Source organism: Cervus elaphus, chromosome 8 (assembly GCF_910594005.1).
Source record: "Cervus elaphus chromosome 8, mCerEla1.1, whole genome shotgun sequence".
NCBI classification, from domain to species: Eukaryota; Metazoa; Chordata; class Mammalia; order Artiodactyla; family Cervidae; genus Cervus; species Cervus elaphus.
Window position 1 is genome coordinate 1368440 of NC_057822.1, and position 20371 is coordinate 1388810.

General features: G+C 50.4%; 1 protein-coding gene across 5 annotated transcripts in view; it reads left to right on the forward strand.

Moving 5' to 3' along the window:
- The first annotated feature begins 16442 nt into the window (after positions 1 to 16442).
- Positions 16443 to 20371, forward strand: part of ACTL8 (actin like 8) — a 75000-nt gene continuing 71071 nt past the window's right edge. The window contains exon 1 of one of the 5 annotated variants that reach the window (XM_043910570.1): positions 16443 to 16706. The gene's annotated coding sequence lies outside the window, so the exon portion shown is untranslated. Of the gene's footprint in view, positions 16712 to 19353; positions 19557 to 19622; positions 19641 to 20371 lie in introns of those variants that run through there. The other 4 variants (XM_043910568.1, XM_043910571.1, XM_043910569.1 and 1 more) reach the window with 4 other exon arrangements.

A 20371-nucleotide genomic window follows, 5' to 3' on the forward strand; every position in this document is an offset into this window, starting at 1 on the left:
TCACTGGAGGGCTTCTCAAAGCTCACACTGCTGGGTCCCTCACAGCTGCAGATCGGGCAGGTCTGGGGTGCAAGAGTTTACATTTCTAAAAAGTTCCCAGATAACACTGATGTTTCTGGTCCCAGGGACCACACTGAAAGCTTCTGTTCTAGAACTTAGATGCTAAGTTTTTAACTCTTACATTTTGCATTTACATTTAAAGTCATCCAGTCCTGTCCGACTCTTTATGACCTGATGGGCTATACAGTCCATGGAATTCTCCAGGCCAGAATACTGGTGTGGGTAGCCTTTCCCTCCTCCAGGGGATCTTCCCAACCTAGGAATTGAACCGGGGTCTCCTGCATTGCAGGGGGATTCTTTACCAACAGAGCTATCAGGGCAGCCAAAAATCTGACACTTGTAGTTTGGTTCCTCCTGCCGTTTAAGGGAGAGATTAAAAAATGTCTGACACTTGCAGCCTATTTCCTCCATTTGGAGACCCTTAGCCTTCCTACCTGTTACCCTCTCGTTCTGCCCTTTTCTTATAGGAGGATTATGTTGCCTAGGGAAAAGAGCATCGTCCCTAAATTGGTGAGGCAACATATTCTCCGAACCCTCATATTGAGGGTTAACTCTGGCTGCATTTTACTTCATTTACTTATTATTAAAAATTTCTTTTTTGTTGAAGTATAGCTTTTCTTAGGCTTTGAAGTACTTTAATATTTTTTTAAACTGAGGTATAGTTGATTTACAATGTTGTGTTAATTTCTGCTGTACAGAAAAGTGATTCAGTTATACATATATCTACATACATTCTTTTTCATGTTCTTTCCACTATTTACCATAAGATATTGAACAGTTTCCTGTGCTATACGGTAGGACCTTGCCATTTACCATGATGCATATAATAGCTGCATCTGCTGATCCCCACCTCCCACTTCATCTGTCTCCCATCCCCTACCTCCGGCAATCTCAAGTCTGTTTGTGAGTCTGTTCCATAGATAGGTTCATTTGTGTCGTATTTCAGGTTCCACATAGAGCGACATCGTATAGTATTCGTCTTTTTCTTACTTCACTTAGCGTGATAATCCCTAGCTGCATCCCTGTTGCTGCACTAGCCTTATTTCACTCTCTCTCATGGCTGAGCAGTATTCCGTTGTGCATATGCACCACATCTTCACCCATCCCTCTGTCAGGGGACATTAGGCTGTCTGCATGTGTTGGCTATCGTGACTAGTGCTGCTATGAACACAGGGGTACATGTATCTTTTTTAATTGTCGTTTTGTCTGGATATGTGTCTGGCTGCATTTTAGAATCAATCATTGCTGAAGATTTTAAACTGTTGTCCTACTCTGAGAAATTGATTTAATTTATCTTGGATGGAGCTAATAATTCAAAAAGTTCTCAAAGTGATCCCAGGGTGTGGTCAAGAGCTGAGGACAGCTGGGCTCAGCAAGCCTGGGATGGGGTGAAGAAATAGCAGCTGTGTCCTGTTAGAGCTTCTGAGACAGGAGAGGTGAAGACATGCACTGGGGCTTTGGGGGAGAACCTTGGGCTGAGCTCCCAGAAGGGGTGCCCCAGACTCAAGGCCCAGGCAGCCTAAGACCCTCTTCTTAGAGCTACTGAGATGGCTTCTCCTGAATCTGATACTGTGACGGGGGTCTGTTCGTTCATTCACCCATATTCAGTAGACGTGTATTTGGCACCTACCATGAACACTGTTATAGACCCTGGGGTACACAGCTGCGAGTGAAATAAACAGATATCCCTGCCCTCATGAAGCTCACGTCTGAGTTCATAGCACGGATGCTGCCAGAAGTGGTCCAGAGGCACCCTGGCATCTGAGCATCCCTTTGCTCATACTCACGGCTGGCAGAACGATGGCGTCTGGCACCTGGGTCAGGCGGTGAGGTCAGGGCTGGTTATGGGGCGATGGAGGCAGCACCCAGGGCACCCCTCAGGTGGATTCTTCCAAACCCAGCCGAGAAGGGAGCCAAACCGTCTTCTGGGTTCTGCTTGCCGTCGGCAGACCTTGGTTCAGCTTTCAGGTGACAGACATGTGACACCATCCAGTCCATCCCCCTGCCTCCAGGGAAGCTGAGGGCAGGTCTTCCTCTGGGGCATCCCACGTGGGTGGGTCTGGAGCCCCTCTCGCTCACGCCCTTGGCCTCTTCTCTTCCTCCGTTGGTTCTGTCCCCATCTCTTATTCTTGCTCCATCTCAATCTTCTGTTTTTGTCTGCTTCTTTCTGCTTCTCTCTCTCCATTTTCCCCTTGTTGGCCCATTTCCATCCTTCCAGGCACACGGAGACCCCTGACCACCCTGGGACTTCTGGAAGCATCTCTTGTGATTGGATCCCTCTTCTCTGGCCACATTCATTTCCTCTTGATGCACATGTTTGAAGACCGAAGCTCCACGAGTCCCCTGGGGAAGCCTGACTGGTTTCCCTTCCTCGGCCGATGGATGCAATTTCCCCTCCCTGGCGGGGCCCACAGAGCAGACTCCAGCATCCTGCCTTTCTCCCTCCTCACAGACCTGGAGGAGCTGGGGGTTACTCAATGGTCAGAATCCCCGTTGAGGGGCTTCCGACCTCGGTTGGATCAGGAAGCCCGGCCCTCAAGATTAGTTAGGGAAGCGACACTGATTCATTCTCTGAGACATGAATTCAATGAACATTTATGGGCCGCCTGTGATGTTTCAGGCGCTGAGATAGAGTGAGAAATAAATCACAGTCCTTACCCTAAGGAGTCAAATGAGTAATGTTGAAAGTGCCATTCATCGACCCTTCTATTCTTTCCTTGTTCGTTTGTTCATTCATCCATCCGTTCACCCATTCAATAAATAGTAACCACCTTCTACGTCACAGACACTTGGGGATACAGAGGAGATAGAGAAATAAAGGTGAGACATCTCTGTCGTCAAAATCACCCCCTAGTGGGGAAGACAGACAAGGTGACAGACAGTTCAGAGGCTCTGAGCTCTGGGCTCTCGGCAGATCCCAAGTCTGGACGGCGGATCTCCTCTTCAGCCCGTCTGCTGGGGGCTGGGTGGCCTGGGCTGGGACGGTCACCTCAGGCCTGGCTCAGGAACAGGGCGGGGTTGCCCTGACGCTGCTCGGAAGGCCTCTGTGGCCCTGACGTGCTGCCAGGTCTGCGAGAGCTGGGTTAGGGGTTGCAGCCCAGAGCCTGCTGTAAAGTGTGCCCCTTAATACCTCGAAGGCGTCAGGCACAAGAATGAAAACCGTCTGCCGCGGGGAAGTGGAGGAAATAATTTCCCAGCTAGGAAATTATTGAATATTTAGGACCAGGAGCAGATTGTTTACAGGGGGAAATGAATTTCTCCGGCTTCCTCTGGCCGAGATAAATCAGCCCAGATGCTCTTGTACTTTCATTTACCCCTGCAGAACGGGTCTGGATGGGTGTTTATGCGATGAGAAGGTAATCGTTCTTCCAGAAGTGGTAACAATTGCTTTCAAAGCCACCAGTTCCCTCCTGGGGCTGCTGTGGCCGACCCCATCGGTCACCCCTTCCTGAGTACACCACCAGGCCCTGGAGGCCAGGAAGGGCAGAAGCGGGGTGATGCCGTCTTCCCTCCACATGGTTGAGATCTTGTTTTTTGATGGGGCATTGAGGAAGTTCCAAACCTTGGTCAGTAACAATGGGAGACCCAACAAAGTGATGGGGTTAGTTGGGCCAAGGGTCTGAGCCCTGGGGGGCGGGGGGGAGGGAGCCGGATTTTAGTTGGACTTAAGGACTTCCCCTGTCAGAGGACAGTTGTGGCATTGCTCTCCTTGGGTGATTGGTCAGAGCAGAGGAGACCCTCACCATGGGGGACGGAGGTGGGGGATGGACTGAGTGGCCTCTGAACCCCAATGACACAGGATTCTGTAACACCCAGATTACCAGCCCATGAATGTTAGTAATCTTGCCTTGACACTGGGCACAGACTAATATTTTCTTCACAGAGTTATGTTCTTCTAGACCAGAGTGGTCAACTTTTTCTCTAAGGGCCAAATAGTAAACATTTTCCTTTTGGCTGGCCACACACTTTCTGTAATAATTACTCAGTTCTATGGTTGTAGGGCTGAAGGGGCTATGCTGCTGTCCAGTCACTCAGTCGTGTCTGACTATTTGCGACCCCATGGACCGCGGCATGCCAGGCCTCCCTGTCCATCACCAACTCCCGGAGTTTACTCAAACTCATGTCCATCGAGTCGGTGATGCCATCCAGCCATCTCATCCTCTGTCGTCCCCTTCTCCTCCTGCTTCAATCTTTCCCAGCATCAGGGTCTTTTCCAATGAGTTGGCTCTTTGCACCAGGTGGCCAAAGAAGCTGTAGGCAATATGTAAATGAATAGGTGTGGCTGTGTTCCAATAAAACTTTATTTATAAAAACATGTGGCAGGCTGGATTGGCCCCCTTATCTTAGTTTACTATGGCCCCCTGAAGATCCGCTGGAGAAGGAAATGGCAATCTACTCCAGTATTCTTGCCTGGAAAATCCCATGGATGGAGGAGCCTGATGGGCTACAGTCCATGTGGTCTCAGAGTCAGACATGACTGAGCAACTTCACTTTTACTTTTCTGCCTTAATTTACTGACCCCTCTTCTAGATTTACTCAAACCCATGTCCATCGAGTCAGTGATGCCATCCAACCATCTCATCCTCTGTCGTCCCCTTCTCCTCCTGCCCCTAATCCCTCCCAGCATCAGGGTCTTTTCCAATGAGTCAACTCTTTGCATGAGGTGGCCAAAGTACTGGAGTTTCAGCTTCAGCATCAGTCCTTTCAATTAACACCCAGGACTGATCTCCTTTAGGATGGACTGGTTGGATCTCCTTGCAGTCCAAGGGACTCTCAAGAGTCTTCTCCAACACCATAGTTCAAAAGCATCAATTTTTCGGCGCTCAGCTCACGGTCAAACTAAGACTGAACCAGCAGTTTCTGGCTTGTGTCTGTTTTTGAAACGGCTTTATTTCATTTCCCTGATTAGAAAAGCAATGTCTGCTTATAGTAAAAAATTAATATAGAAGGTGAAAGTCATTGGTAACCCTCCCCCTTCTCAAAGACACCGGCTGTTCACAGTTTAATGTCTGTATATATTTTTGTCCTAACACCATATTCTTTTTAAAGGTCATCTTGTACAGACCGTATTTACTGAGGCTGTTATATTTCGAATCCCAAGTTGACTCTAGCTGAAAAGAAAATGGGAAATGGCGGCTGGGAAATGAAGCTCGGGGTGATAGGAAATGGAGCAGGTGGCCTTTCCTCCCTGGGAACCCCCCTCCCAGGGAGCAGCCTGGTGCCTCTGGGATGCCGCTGCATGCCAGCTGAGGGCTGAATGGCGGGCGGGCAGGCAAGTGCGGGGAGAGAGCCGGGCCCCCGGGAGTCAGGTGTCCTTAGGAAGAGCATGCTGAACCCAGCAGGGGTGCGGGCACCCTGACACACCACTCATGGCTGGTGGGAGAGCTCTTGGCAGCCAGAAGGGGAGTCCTGAGTCTCACGGGGCTTGGCTGCCCCGAGGGGCTCTCCCAGCTTGGGGCCCCGGGAGGGGCTGATCTGCCCACTGCCAGAGGAGCGGGAACGCCCTTTTCAGAAAACCCCAGAAACGCAGGGGGAGGGCACGTCTTACCCCCACCTTGAGCAAAATACACTGAATCAATGGAAAAGGTGGGGTGCAAAGAGGTAGAGAGAAATCTAGTCTCAGAAAAAAGCTCCCACGGCCCCCAGGACTCCCAGGCTCCCTGGGGATGGGGGGATAGAGAGCCTGACGCCCTTCGTGGGTTCTTAATGCTGTCTGTGCCCTGAAACGGGAGCCAAAGGTCCCAGACATCGGCTTTCCTGCAGTCTCGGTTCCATGGAGGAGAAAATGTCTTTCTCCATCAGTGACAGGATGGAGAAGGAGGAAGGAGGAGAGGATGCCCCCGGGCCAGCTGTGTGTCTCCCGGTCGGGGCAGGGAGGAGGCCGGGGCACCGCTCCCTCGAGGCCGGGCTCACGCCCACCGCCTCACTTGGTGTCCCCTCATCTTGGCCCTCGATCACTCATTTCCAGTCACGGGTGTTCTGGGATCACGCGCAGGTCTGATCTGGGAGCATGGAGGTGTGCCATGGTTTTCCGGGAGAGTCAGAGCACCTTGATAGTTATGAGAACAGGGTCACTGAGACCTGGGTTTAAGGCCCACCTTTGTTGTTTCCTCACTGGAAGCAAGTTTTACCCTCTTTGAACCTCAGTTTTTCATCTGTAAAATGGGTGTGCTAGTAGCATCCTAACAACCACGTGAGATGGTCCCTGTAAAGTGCCTGCCCCAGTGAAAGCTATGGGAGCCATCTTTTATTCCTGTGATAAAATATAACTAAGGACATCAGTATAATCTCGTACTAAATCTCAGGCTGATAGAAGGTCTGGAGAAAACAACTAGGAGTGGTCAGTCACTTATTTTTTTTCCCCTCTAGAATCTAAGAGCCTTAATGACTAAGCTGGACTGCAGACTCCTAAGCCAAGAACCTTGACGGGCTGGTTCACAGTAGGGTCTCTAATGCCCAGCTTGGGCCTGGTGCCTAGCAGGTGCTTATAAGCAGTTATGGGAGGATGAATATGTGCCCAGGGAAGGGGCAGAGGAGCTGAGAGGTGATCCCCTAGGACCCTGCCTCCCCTCTGGCCGCTGGCCTGAGACCCGGCTTCTTGCCTCTGCTTCCCCAGCAGCCCAAGAGCGGATGGCCCAGTTTTCTCCATCACCGTGTTATGCCACAAATGAATTTCAGGTTGGTTGGATCCAATTTGGCTCCTGAGCCACAAAAAATAAAAGACGTATAATTAAAAAACAATAACAACAATGGAACAGAAGTTCAGCTATCAGAGTTGATTTTTCTCAGAAGTTGATGATGGGGAAGCTAGTGCAGCCTCACGTGGTTCTGGAAGCTGCACCAGGCGGGGAGCAGGTGCCGTGGGTCCTGCCTCCCAAGCACATGCGGTTTTCTGGGAGGGGCCGGAGGTTGGGTCCTCTGCTCCCCGCCAGGCATCCGCACCTCCCACCGATCTTGCATCCCTGGCAACCGGGCTGACCTTTGTCCCTCGTTGTCTTCTGCAATGTCAACTCTCCAGTCAGCCTTCTGCAGCCCTGGCCTGTGCTCCTCTAAGATTCACTGCAGTTCTCTGTCCCCGACTCCTTCTGCAGCAAGGCTCCCCACCTGCTCTGTGGCCTCCTCGGAGAGCACAGACCCAGCAGCGCAGAGCTGGGAGGGCCCTGAGGAACACGGGCTCCCGCCCCGCAGGAGAGTCGATGATCACAGTGGGTTACGGCACATTTACCATGTGCCTACATCTCCTTCTCCTCATGACTGCAGAGTAGGTCCTGTCATGGCCCCATTTTTATAGATGGAGAAACCGAGGCTTAGAGAGGTGAAGCACCTTGTCCAAGGATAACAGCCAGGTGGTTAAGCTGGAGAAGACTGTGCTAAGCACTGCGCCGCATTGCAGCTGGAAATACGAAAGGCGAGGCACAGCCCGTGACTTCACGATGCTCACAGCCAGGGCAAGCCTGGAACGAGGCTGACTGGTTGTCAGAGTGGACAGACGAGCGGCTGGATGGACGGATGGATGAATGAATGGATGGACAGAAAGCCAAATTTGGGGACACAGGAAGACAGGCAATGAAGAGAGGCTGCGCGAAGATCTCTCTGGGCTTAATGTGATGGGCAACCAGTGAGCAGTTCTCACTGGCCCTGATGGTAACCTGCTGTGTCCTCAGGGGTACACGTAACGTCTCTGAGCATACTAGTCTCATTTGTGCAATGACGGCTTGATCGCCATAGTCTCTAAATTCTCACTGGACTCCAATGTTCTCAGATTTTCTCTGTCTCTCACCTCCAGAGTTGGGAGATTCACGCTCATACTGGAAAGCAGAGGTAATTGTGTGGGTCGTGGCAGTGGACGAAATTTGAATTCTGACTTGCTGAAATTCGCAAAGAACAGCGATTAAAAGCTGGCAGCTGAGAGTTGGACACAGAGGTTTCTTTTGTTCATGTCCATAAATACTGTTTTTTTCTTAATTAACAGCCAGCATTTACGAATCAGGCAAATTTTCAATTTCACTTGGAAAACTGAAAGGTAGGGCAACCCAGGCTCCTACTCCCAGAGTGAGTTAGTGGTCAAGAGCCAAGCTTCGCCCCGAGTCAGAAAGAGTTCAAGTCCCAGTGCTGACCTTTTCTAGCTGTGAGTGTTTGGGGGAAGTTACTTACACTCTGTGCCTCAGTTTCCTTATCTGTAAAATGGGGATGATGATAGCACTTACACCAAGCTTTGCCCTGAGTCAAAAGGAGTTCAAATCCCACTGCCAACCTTTTCTAGCTGTGAGTTTTTTGGGGAAGTTACTCAAACTCGGTGCCTCAGTTTCCTTATCTGTAAAATGGGGATGATGATAGCACTTACTTTATAGGGTCATTGTGAGGACTAGATAAGTTAGCGCATGTCGAGATTTAGAATAGTGCCTGGAACTCAGTGAGGGCTATGTCAATATTGCCTTTTCTTATTGTGAATCTCCCCCCAAGGCTATTATCCTGCTAAGGGCTGCCAAAACCAAATTCCATGGACTGGCTGGCTTACACAACCCATTTTCTCATGGTTCTGGAGGCTGGAAGTCCAAGATCAGGGTGCTGGCAGGGTTGGTTTCTCTTGCAGACAGCTGCCTCCCTGCTGTTTCCTCATGTGGCCTTTCCTCTGTACATGGGCATCTCTGGTGTGTCCTCCTTCTTGCAATCATACCAGTCCAGTAGGATTAGGACCCACACTGAAGACTTCATTCAATCTTAGTTACCTCCTTAAAGACCCTATTTCCAAACATAGTCACACTAGGGGTTAGTGCTTCAACTCAGGGGACACAATTCAGTCCCAACGGCCGTGGTGGAGCATCGGCCCAAGGTGAACAGCAGCTGCTTCCTCGGACAGGATTGTTTTTTCCTACTTACAACAGTCCCAGCTAGGCTGACTATGCTTTGTGGCTGGGGTTCCTAGTTGGAGTGGTAAGGAATCCGCCTGCAATGCAGGAGATGCGGGTTCGATCCCTGAATTGGAAAGATCCCCTGGAGAAGGAAATGGCAACCCACTCCAGTATTCTTGATTGGAAAATCCCATGGACAGAGGAGCCTGGTGAGCTATAGTCCATGGGGTCGCAAAGATTCGGACACGACTTGGCGACTAAACAGCATCAACCCTTCGTGATTTGCTTAGGACTGAGGGGGTTCCTGGGGCTCTAGTCTTTCAGTTTTAAAACGAGGCAAAACCCAGGATGAGCTGGACACACAGCCCACTTCCTTCATTTATTCACCTGCCTGGCCCTTGAATGTTGACCTTGCCTCGGAGGGACACCTGGTCATAGGAAGGCTGGTGAGAGGCGAGAAAAGAAGAGTGCCCTGGGCTTCAAGGCACAGATGAGTTTCTTGGCCAAGGCGGGGAAAGGATGGAGCCCTGGGACTCTGTGGGAGCCTGGGCAGCCGAGGGTTAAACCTGCCTTGGGAAAGAACACCCAGCAAACACCAAGGGAAGGAACCAGCAAAAGCATTATCATGATTAATGTTATTTCAAAGACTTAATTTTTCCCCCCTCTTTCAGAAATGTTTGTGCGCTGTTGTGCTGAGTGCTCTTTCTTGATTCTGAATGTCCTTCCCCCTGGAGTAATTTGGAACAAGGTCACTGTTTAGCAGGCGGGCCTCCTTGCCTCTCATCTACCTGCTGGCGGCCCTGCCAGGTGGAGGGGCTTGGAGCCAACAAGAGGCAGACCGATGGAGGAGGCGCCAGGACCGGTCCTGACACTTTCAGGGCCAGGCCCCCTCTGGCTGTAGCCTAACCTCGGCTCACCTGGGACACACACAGTCTTTGGTCCCAAGGGGTCGAAGTGGGAGAGATCTGGGGTGAGGATCAAGATCTATGTTCTGGCTCTACCCTTTGTTGGGCTTCCCTGGTGGTTCAGAGGATAAAGAATCCGCCTGCAATGTGGGAGACCTGAGTTCCATCCCTGGGTTGGGCAGATGCCCTGGAGGAGGGGATGGCAACCCACTCCAGTCCTCTTGCCTGGAGAATCCCCATGGACAGAGGAGCCTGGCAGGCTACCGTCCATGGGGTTGCAAAGAGTCGGATATGACTGAGCGACTAAGCACCCCTTGTTGTCTGGGAGATTTCCCACGACTGTTTCCTTACCTGCAAAGTAGGGACAAGAATGGTATGTCCGCTTCCAGATGGATGTGTTAGCTCTTAATTCTGAGAAGTTCAAGCGCTCCTCCACTTCAGCGCTGCACACTGACCCCCTGGCGTGGGCGAGCGAGGCAGCCTCAGAATTTCTAATAAGTGTTCAGGCGCTGCTCATGCCGCTGGCCTATGGACTGCACTTTGAATGACAGAGGTTGTGAAGATGGAATGAAATGTAAGTTCCTAGCATCATAGGAAGTGCTCGAAGTACTACTTATCACCATCATATCATCACGACCACCATTATTATTGCCTCATCTTCATCATCTTTATCGCCAGCATCAGCATGATCTTTATCACCACTGTCATCATCATCTTCATGGGCTGGCGTCGTTACTGGAGCTTATCTATGCCTTTTCTTGCTCCCATTCTCCAGGGAAGGTAATTGAGACCCAGAGCTGGTTTGAGACTTGTACCAGCCAATTTTACACAGAAGAGAAGTTCCCTGGAGTTGAGGGCTGTTACACTGAAGTGGTCAAGAGCCTGATGGTTAGAAATCAGGAGACTGAGGTTCAGGTCTCACTCTGTTCCTTGTTAATTAAGCCTTTGAACTTTTACAACAGATGGATCATGACCTTAAAGACTATCCAGTTTAACTCCTTCCTCTAAGGTGTCTAATATGTGGGGACATGGAGGTCAGATAGAGGAGAAGATACACAGTTAAGAGTATAGATATTAGAAGTGGACAGTCTTGCATTCAAATCTCTTCTTCATCACTTGCATTACCTTGGGCAAGTCACTTAATCTCTCCAAGTCTCAGTTTTTCCACCTGCAAAATGGAGTGTGATAGCCAGGTTCCAAGATGGCCTCCAATGAACCCCACCTTCTGCTATTTATACCCTTTATCAGTATCCTTCCACATTGTACCAGGTTTGGTCTGTGTGACCAACAGAACATGTCAAAAGGGATGGCATCCACTTCCAAGGTCAGGAGACAAGGTTATTAAAGATGCGGAGACTCTCTTCAGTTTCTGTCTCTTCCTTCCACTCGCTCTGGGGGAAGCCAACTGCCTTGTCCTGAGACCACTCAGGCCCACGTGGTGAGGAACTGATACCTCCCAATGGCCATGCGGATGAGCCTGGAAGTGGACTCCCTGACCCCCTTTGGACTTTGTGATGGGACAGCAGCCCTGGCTGACTGCCTGCAGCCTCATGGGAGACCCAGAGCCATCCAGCTAAGCCACTCCCAGATCCCTGACCCCCTGAAGCTACAGGAGATAATCAGTGTTTGTCATTTTAAACTGCAAAGTTGTGGAGTAACCTGGTACACAGCAGTGGGTAAATAACACATGGGGACAATGCTGTCTGCCTTGGAGGTTTGTTGTGAGGATGAAATTCAGGTAAGCACTTTGCATGGTACATGATGCATGTTGAAGGCTGTGTGAAATGTAAGACAGCGAGAGCGTGAAGCAGATCTTTGACAGCTCCAAGGTCACATAGCAAGGGGGTGACAGGGCTGACGATCCTGTGGCTCCCACATGCCCAGTGTTCACCATTTGTGTCCCCTGAGGCTTCATGACCTAGGTGAGCCCCGAAGGCTTTGCCAGAAAGGGAATGGCGGGACTAGGGGGTGCGGGGGGAGTGGAAGATGCGATGGTGCTGGTGATGGTCCTGGGCCTCTGGGAGGGAGAGCAGCTGGGCTATGTGCAGGGGGTGGGGCTGGGCACGGGAACAGTGTCTGGGTGCATGCGTGTGCGCATGGATACATGCGTGTGCATGTGTGTAACGGCATATGTGGATGTGCACATGTGCAAACACATGCAAGCGTGTACACTTGTATGCCCACACGTGTATATGTGCGTGTGCATGTGTGTGCTCGCGTGTATGCGTGTGTTTGTGTGTGTGTGTGTGTAGGTCACCTCTGAAGACCCTTCAGCTCAAGAGCGGCTGATGATCTGATTCACTGCTTGTTTCTGGGCCTGCTGTCTGTGGAAGGCTCAGAAAAACCATGGCAACAAAGAGACAATTAATGAGCAGGAATGGAGGAGACCAGGGACTAGGGCATCTCTGAGGTGACAGAGAAAGAGGCCCAGGAGGAAGGCCCACTGGGGCTTGTTTCCCTGGCCCTCATGAGGCTTCTTGGCAGAGAGATACCAAAGGGGGTCAGAGTGACACATAAGCCCCCGGGCCTCCAGTTCCACACTCCAGGCAGCCCACGTTCTCAGTCCCCACCAGAGGGCTCCCTCGGGTCGTCTGCTCCCAGATCCTGGACCTGCGGACGTTAGAGGCTTTGTTCCTGGGCAGCTGCCCATGGCTTCCCCCAGCTTCTTAAGAACTTCTTAAAATTCCTAGATATTACGCATTGTAGAGACAAGCATAATGGAGGCACAGAGACGTTAAGGAACCTGCCTCAGGTCACAGAGCAGGCTGTGACAGACTCAGGCCTGGAATCCAGGCCTCCTTGCTGAGCACTGTCTCCCAGGGTGGAGCCTTTGGTGGGTATCCTCGGACACCCTGGTCCAGAGGCCTCTGTGTGCACAGCCCCCTCTGGCTGGGAGACCTACTGCCAGGAGAGTTGACCCACCTTTGCCCCCTTCCTGGACCAGATGGGCCACCCTCTCACCCCCATCTTATCTACCTTTGCATTTCCACAGGGAACAACTGGAGAAGACAGTTCTGGGGGAATACAAAGTCTGCCAGGTTTGAGTCTAGCATTAACATGGGCAGCTGGGTATCAGGTTGGTTGGAAATAGAATCAGGAAAAAGGGTCCCTGGAGGACTGCTGGGAATCAGCTTGGCAACTGTCTCTTCTGGCTTTTCCCTGACCATCCATCTCAGGGATGTCTCCTCCTAGCCAGATCCCGCCTGCCATGTACCAGGAACATCTGAGAGAGAGTGTATTGGGAGGTTCTAGAATGTAGAAGTGGGTTACCAGGGTCTCAGTTATGTACTCCATCACAAAGAAAGGGAACTGGTGTGCATCTGGAGAGACTGCTGGTACAAGGCATTGAGTGAAACCCTTGTACACCCTTAGCTTCCCTTCTCATCACACCTGGGGTATGAGGCCCCATGTTACAGACGAGGAAGCCGAGACTTAGAAACTCTAGATTACTTTACTAAGGTCACCCATCTTCTAAGTCGCAGAGCTGAGATTTGAAATCTAGATCTGTTTAACTCCAAACCTGGCCTATTTCCATCTCTGATATCTCTCTGCGTACCCTCTACACCCACTGTGTCCAAGTACTAGTTTGGATAATGGAGACACAGAGGTAAATGGACTATGGGCCTTGCCCTCAAAGCACTCACAGTTTAGAGAGTATAGTAGGTATTGCTGTGATGTTAATGCTGCGTAACAAATAGTCCCCCCAAATCTCAGTGGCTTATAACTCTAAGCAATTACTGCTCTTGCTCACAGTGGTTGGGTCAGCTGGAGTGGCTCTGCTTCAGGCTGCAGGGTGGGTCCAGTACGGCTTCCCTTGTCTCCATCTTCTTCTAACAGTGGCTACTTAGTATGCTTCCATGATTGGGCAGAAATATACGATATCCTCTAAGGCTTCATGCTGAAATTGGTGCACTGTCCTGCTGCTCAAATTCTAGGGCAAGTTACACGGCCAAACTCTGCACTGATGGGGCGGGGAAATTTTCCTTTTTCACTTAGTGGGAGGCACTGCAAAGTCACAGGGCCAAGGCACAGACGTCTAACTTTCTAATAGGGAAGCAGGAAGAAGAGGGAACAAGAATCTAATCATCTTCTGGGGGAAGACAGACAGGCCTGTGATGATAATACTGCACTGCATTTCATCAAATCTAAGAAACCATTAACTGTAAGACACACCATTAATTTATGTACCACCAAGAAAGAAAAGTGGCTGCCAACTGAAGTATGACATGATGCTTTCTCAGCTCACTGTATTTTTTTTTATTCTTATGGAAAGAGCTATTTGATGCTTACGTAGACATGGAAGTGACAGCAATATGGACAGCTTTGATCAGGTTTCCTCCTGCACGGGCTGTGACAACTGTGTCACCGCAGCCATTGTCCAAGGAGACTGTGAGATGCCATGGATTGCAAGACACAATCTGTTTTTATGTGAAAACATGTGGGTCTTAGAATCGATGAAATGAATTGTTTATTCATGGTGAACCCTTGTCCACAAATGGACACTGTGCTAGATAGTTTACGTGGGTAAAACACTTGTGCCTTATGACAACCCAAGGGGCAGTTATCATCCGCATTTCAGAGGTGGGAAGAATAAGGCTCAGAGTAATCAGTAGACAGCATATTAAAAAGCAGAGACATTACTTTGCCAACAAAGGTCTGCCTAGTCAAGGCTATGGTTTTTCCAGTGGTCATGTATGGATGTGAGAGTTGGACTATAAAGAAAGCTGAGCACTGAAGAATTGATGCTTTTGAACTGTGGTGTTGGAGAAGACTCTTGCGAGTCCCTTGGACTGCAAGGAGATCCAACCAGTCCATCCTAAAGGAGATCAGTCCTGGGTGTTCATTGGAAGGACTGATGTTGAAGCTGAAACTCCAATACTTTGGCCACCTGATGTGAAGAGCTGACTCATTTGGAAAGACCCTGATGCTGGGTAGATTGGGGGCAGGGGGAGAAGGGGACGACAGAGGATGAGATGGTTGGATGGCATCACTGACTTGATGGACATGGGTTTGGGTAGACTCTGGGATTTGGTGATGGACAGGGAGGCCTGGCGTGCTGTAGTTCATGGGGTCACAAAGGGTTGGACATGACTCAGCGACTGAACTGAATCAGTTGTCTTGCCCACGACTCACAGTTAGCAAGTGGGGGAGCTGGGATATGAACTTCCAACAGTCTGACTCAAGACAAAGTGGTTAAGAGGGCAAATAAACTGTATCTCAGTTTCCTCATCTGTAAAATGGGGCTGCTAGAAGTAACTACTGCATAGGTTGTGAGACATCTATTGAAAACAGAGTGAAGCACGGAGCACTCACAACATGCTGGTCATTCTGACAGTACATTTTGCCCTTCTGCAGGAAACATCAGTATAATAAAAGTATGACTGAACTAAGAGCTAAGGAATATGGGGGCCCAGAAAAGCAGACCAGTAGCTTAATGATTTGGGGGGATTGTCAAATTAGATATGAGAACATAAAAAAAGAGTGTATGATCCATGCTGCTGCTGCTGCTGCTGCTAAGTCACTTCAGTCGTGTCCAACTCTGTGCGACCCTATAGACGGCAGCCCACCAGGTTCCTCTGTCCCTGGGATTCTCCAGGCAAGAATACTGGAGGACACATTTAGTTACACAAACACAGTTGTTTACCTACCGTGTACAAGCAGTACACAGTGACTGGATTTGAAGCCAAAAATTGGGGGAGCTAATTTTTAAAATTTGAGTTACAATTTATCTTAAGTTAAATGCACAGATATTGACCGTTCCATTTGAAGGTTTTTCGCAAATGTAAATGGCTGTGTTACCACTGCCCCAATCACACTAGAGAATATTTTCACTACCCTAGAAAGTTCCATTGTATCCCTTTTCAGTAAAATGTCTCTCTCTATCCTGTTTTTAAAATTTCTGTCATTGTAGATTCAGTTCAGTTCAGTTCAGTTGCTCAGTTGTGTCCAACTCTTTGTGACCCCATGAATTGCAGCACGCCAGGCCTGCCTGTCCATCACCAACTCCCGGAGTTTACTCAAACTCATGTCCATCGAGTCAGTGATGCCATCCAACCATCTCATCCTCTGTCGTCCCCTTCTCCTCCTGCCCCCAATCCCTCCCAGCATCAGGGTCTTTTCCAATGAGTCAACTCTTCGCATGAGGTGGCCAAAATATTGGAGTTTCAGCTTCAGCATCAGTCCTTCCAATGAATACCCAGGACTGATCTCCTTTAGGATGGACTGGTTGGATCTCCTTGCAGTCCAAGGTTCTCAAGATTCCTGTATTTGAACTTGAATAAACAGGAGCATACAGGATGTTCCGTTTTCTATCTGGCTCCCTTCACCCCACAATAATACCTAGAAGATTAATCCCTGTGTTAGTAGCTCCGTCTTTTTCATTGCTGGGTGATATTTCACGGCTTGCTGGCTATTCACAATTGCCCTGTAGTTCTAAACTCACCCTTCTTGCCTGCGGACTGAGAGTGAAGCTGGGCCCTTTAAATTTTCCCCCGGTCACACAGCAAGCTCAGCCTCAGCCTGTAGTGGGCGCCAGAGAGGCGCAGGGCCCCTCGCCCCGCCCCTGGCTCGCCCCGCCCCCTGGCTTCACGCGCGCAAGGGCCTCAGAGCACGTGCGGCGTCTCCCGTGCGCGTGCGCGTGTGCGTCTCCCGTGCGCGTGCGCGGCGTCTCCTGCCCGGTCTCTGCGGCCGCGTGTAGCAGCCGGCACCCTGCACCCGTTTGAGGGAGGTTTTGTCGTGGGGTGACTCTGGTGAGACGCCTCCTGTGAGCAGCCCGTGTGCCATTCCTCAGGGCGGACTTCCGGTGAGCCCCCCAGGCTGGATTTCTAGCAAGCTCCGCGGGTGTGCGGCGCGGATCAGCTCTCCGCCAGAGCCACAGGCGTGCCCCTTGGTGAGGTCTGGATGCCTGCGCTGGCGTGTGTGAGGGCACTGCTCTGGGGCTCTGCTTTAGCCCAGGGGATTCTCTGGGGGTTTTACCTCAGCTTTAGGAGGGGCTCTGACTTGGGGGCTCTGTCTCAGCTCTGGGGGAGAGGTCTTCTTTGAGCCGGGGCGCTCTCACCATTGAGGGTTCTGTCTCAGCCTGGTGGGAGGTTTGTTTTTGGGGGCTCTCTGCTCCGTATTAGCCCCGGGATCAGGGTGCTCCCCCAGGGCTCTGTATCGGCCATGGTTTGGGGGGCTCGTTCTTTAGGGCTTTACCTGAGTCCTGGGGGGCTCTCTCTGGACTTTCACCAAAGCCCTGAGGCGCTCTTCCCTGGGGACTGTATCAGCCCTGGGGGTGGGTGGTGGACGCTTTGAGGCTCAATCGCTGCGCTGTGGGTTGTGCTGCTGCTTATAGCTGCTGTTCTCACATTAGCTATGGTTCTTTCTATTAGCCAGGGTTTGTTGGTTCAGCCCCCTGTTACAATTTAATAATTCTTCATTTGAAACATTCCCTGTTAAAATTACTGTGTGATTTCTTTTTCTCAGTTGGACCCAAACCAATATAGAATTGGTTTCAGGGGAGATAACAGGAGACTGACCTGTAAATATGAGATTTATGGATTAGTTTCCTCGTGTCTTTGGGCTTGAGCATGAGCCCTTGCTAATAGGAAATGGAATGTGGGTAACCCAAGGCGTGTAGTGGCCATACAATTAATGGAGATACCACGCGTGGTAGATTGAGATAAAGCGCCACTCAGGCACATTACTTGGGAGCCTGAATGGTACTGGCCTTGACTGTTAGGGCAGTAATGATGGCTATAAGGACTGTGGGGTGGGGTGGATTCTTTGGAGGGCTCTTGAGTACTACACAGAGGAAAAAACAAGCTCAGGTCCATTAACTGTCTTCTCATCTGGTGTGAGAACCAGAGAGCTTCCATGACAGCCCCTTAAAGAAGCTCTTATTTCTTACAGCCCCAGGGCTGATATTGCTGAAAATAAAATAAAAAATTTAATTGTGCTGGTTGCTGAATTAGAACCACAGTTGAATTCACAGCTTGACAAATTGCTCATGTGGAAATTAGGGCATTAACTGGGAAAGAAGGGGGTCCTGAAACGTGGGGTGGGGAGTCTGTAGGACCCAGATGAAGCTGATGGTCTCAGACTCCCAAGTGGCTGTGAGCACCCCGTGTGGGTTGTGGCAGTTTTCCTTCCAGTGTCTGAGGAGGCTGTTCTTCCTCTGCTTAAAAACCAGGTGATAACCTCAGCGGAGGCAGGTACCTTGAAAGGAGATGCCTGTTTCCCTTAAGATTCACCATAATCAGCCTCTCTTGTCACTAGACTTTAAGGGTCAAATCTCAGTCCATTCCTTGGTGGCTGGGACTCAATAGGACCTATGAGGGAAAATACAAAAGAATTGCTGTACTTTGCTTATATATATCAGCAGAAACGTGGGACACATGTGTGGGTGTTTATTATAAGAGTTTTTGACCCAAGAGGGCAGGATATCACAGTGGATTGGGCTGAATTCATTGCTGTGGATGCCCTGACTAGAGATTCTGGGTTTGATTATTAGCATGTGCAGCAGAGGGTGGCTCTGACTGTTTACTTGGTTGACTCACTGAAATCTGGACTTGGTAGTACAGTTAATGGGGTTTTATGTGGAAGAGGGAATTCAAGGGCTTGGGGAGACAGGAATGTTGGGCTGGATGTATTACATGAAACCTGCAGTTTCCAGATCCAAGTTGATTCACAGACCTGGAAGCCCTCTGGAGGCCAGGTCCTGTGGAAGAAGGAGCCTGCATCATTGCCACAAGTACTTGCTGTAAATATTCCTCCAAATCTGCCTCACAGGGACTGGCAGCCATTTACCAGAGTGGCTGTGCATTGGGGCACAGGAAATGCCCACATGGTTCTTAAATTACTAGGCACAGGCTCTGAATTCACACTAATTCCCAGGGACCTGCAGACCCACTGTGGCCCATATGATAAAGTGGGGGCTTATGATGGGTAAAAGAAAGAGTCTTGGCTCCCGTCTGACTCACAGTGGACCTGTTTGGTCCATGGACCCACCCCGAGGTTATTTATGCAGTTTCTGAATGAGTATGTGGAATAAGTGCACTTTGCAACTGTTTTGTTTTCTCGCCTTTCCAGTTATATTTCACATGCAAGTTTTTGGAAGCTAGCTTTAAAGTATAGTCTTTAGGCAACAATATTCCATGGAACTGTGACTGAATTTGAGGCGTAATACAGTCTTATGACTGTGGGGCTGTTGGTTTCATTTTATGGAGAGAGTGAGAACTTTGCTTGTAAGAAGGATACCTGTGTCTTCTTAGGTGGAGATACAGAGCTGTGTTGTCATACAGGGGTTTGGTTCCACGTGAGAAGGGCTCATGTGGAAGCCGAGTCATCAAAGAGATGGGTATGCTGGATAAACTCACCCTTCTTGGCTGCGGACTGAAAGTGAAGCTGGGCCCTTTAAATTCGCCCGCCTCCCCCTCGGCCACACGGCAAGCTCAGCCTCAGCCTGTAGAGGGCGCCGGAGAGCCGCTCGCCCTGCGGGGGGGGGGCCCCCCTCCCCCCTCCCCCCTCCCCCCTCCCCCCTCCCCCCGGCGGGGGGGCTCTGGCGTGCGCGTGCGCGGGCGCCTGAGCACGTGCAGCGGCTCCAGTGCGCGTGCGCGGCATTTCCGCGCCGGGTCCCTGCAGCCACGGTGTTGCAGCCGGCACCCCCCGCATCTCTTTAACGGCGGTTCTGTCGTGCGGTGACTCTGGTGAGACGCCTGGTGTGAGCAGCCCGTGTGGTGTTCCTCAGGGCAGACTTCCGGTGAGTCCCCCGGGCTGGATTTCTAGCAAGTTCCGCGGGTGTGCGGTGCTTTCCGCCCGAGCCACAGGCGTGCCCCTCAGTGAGGTCCGGGTGCCCGCGCTGGGGCGAGTGTTGGGCATTCTTCCATAGGGGTTCTCCTGCCATCTTGGGGAGCTCCTCTTTGGGTGCACACTCGTCCTGGGGGACGGGGTGCTCTAGGGGGCTTTGTTCGGTTCAGGTGATGGTGGTGGAGGAGGCAGTTCCTCAGGGTCTCTGTGTTAGCCCTTGGGGGAGTTTTCCTTGGTACTGTTCTCTAAAGTTCTCTTTCCTTCTTTCTAGCTAGGCCTTGTTAATGCAGCCTGCTGTTACAGTTGATAATTCTTTATATGGAACTTGCTCTGTTCACATTGCGGTGTGCTTTTTCCCTCCTGTCGGTTGGAAAGCGATATACATTGTACGTATAGATCATAAGTTTGTTTATCCATTTTCATGTTGATACTTCCAATTTAGGGCTCTTATGAATAATTTGCCATACATATTGTCAAATGGACAAGATTTTCTGTGTGATATGTTTTCATATTGCTTGTGTGGATAATCTTGAATCAGTTCCATTGTGAAGGCCAGGCTATTGAACTTGAACTTTGGAGGGTGCTGAGGAATTACTGGGAGTTTTATGGTTTTTTTTTTTTTTTTTTGGTAGCAGTGATGGGATTCAGTGTGGGTCTTAGAAGGATTGCTTGGCCCTGTGTGAGTTGTGGGGGCACCAACCTTTAATTCCCTGAGATGAAGGTGGCAGCTCAGTTTAGTGGCTCTGTCTTCTATTTGTAAATCTGTGA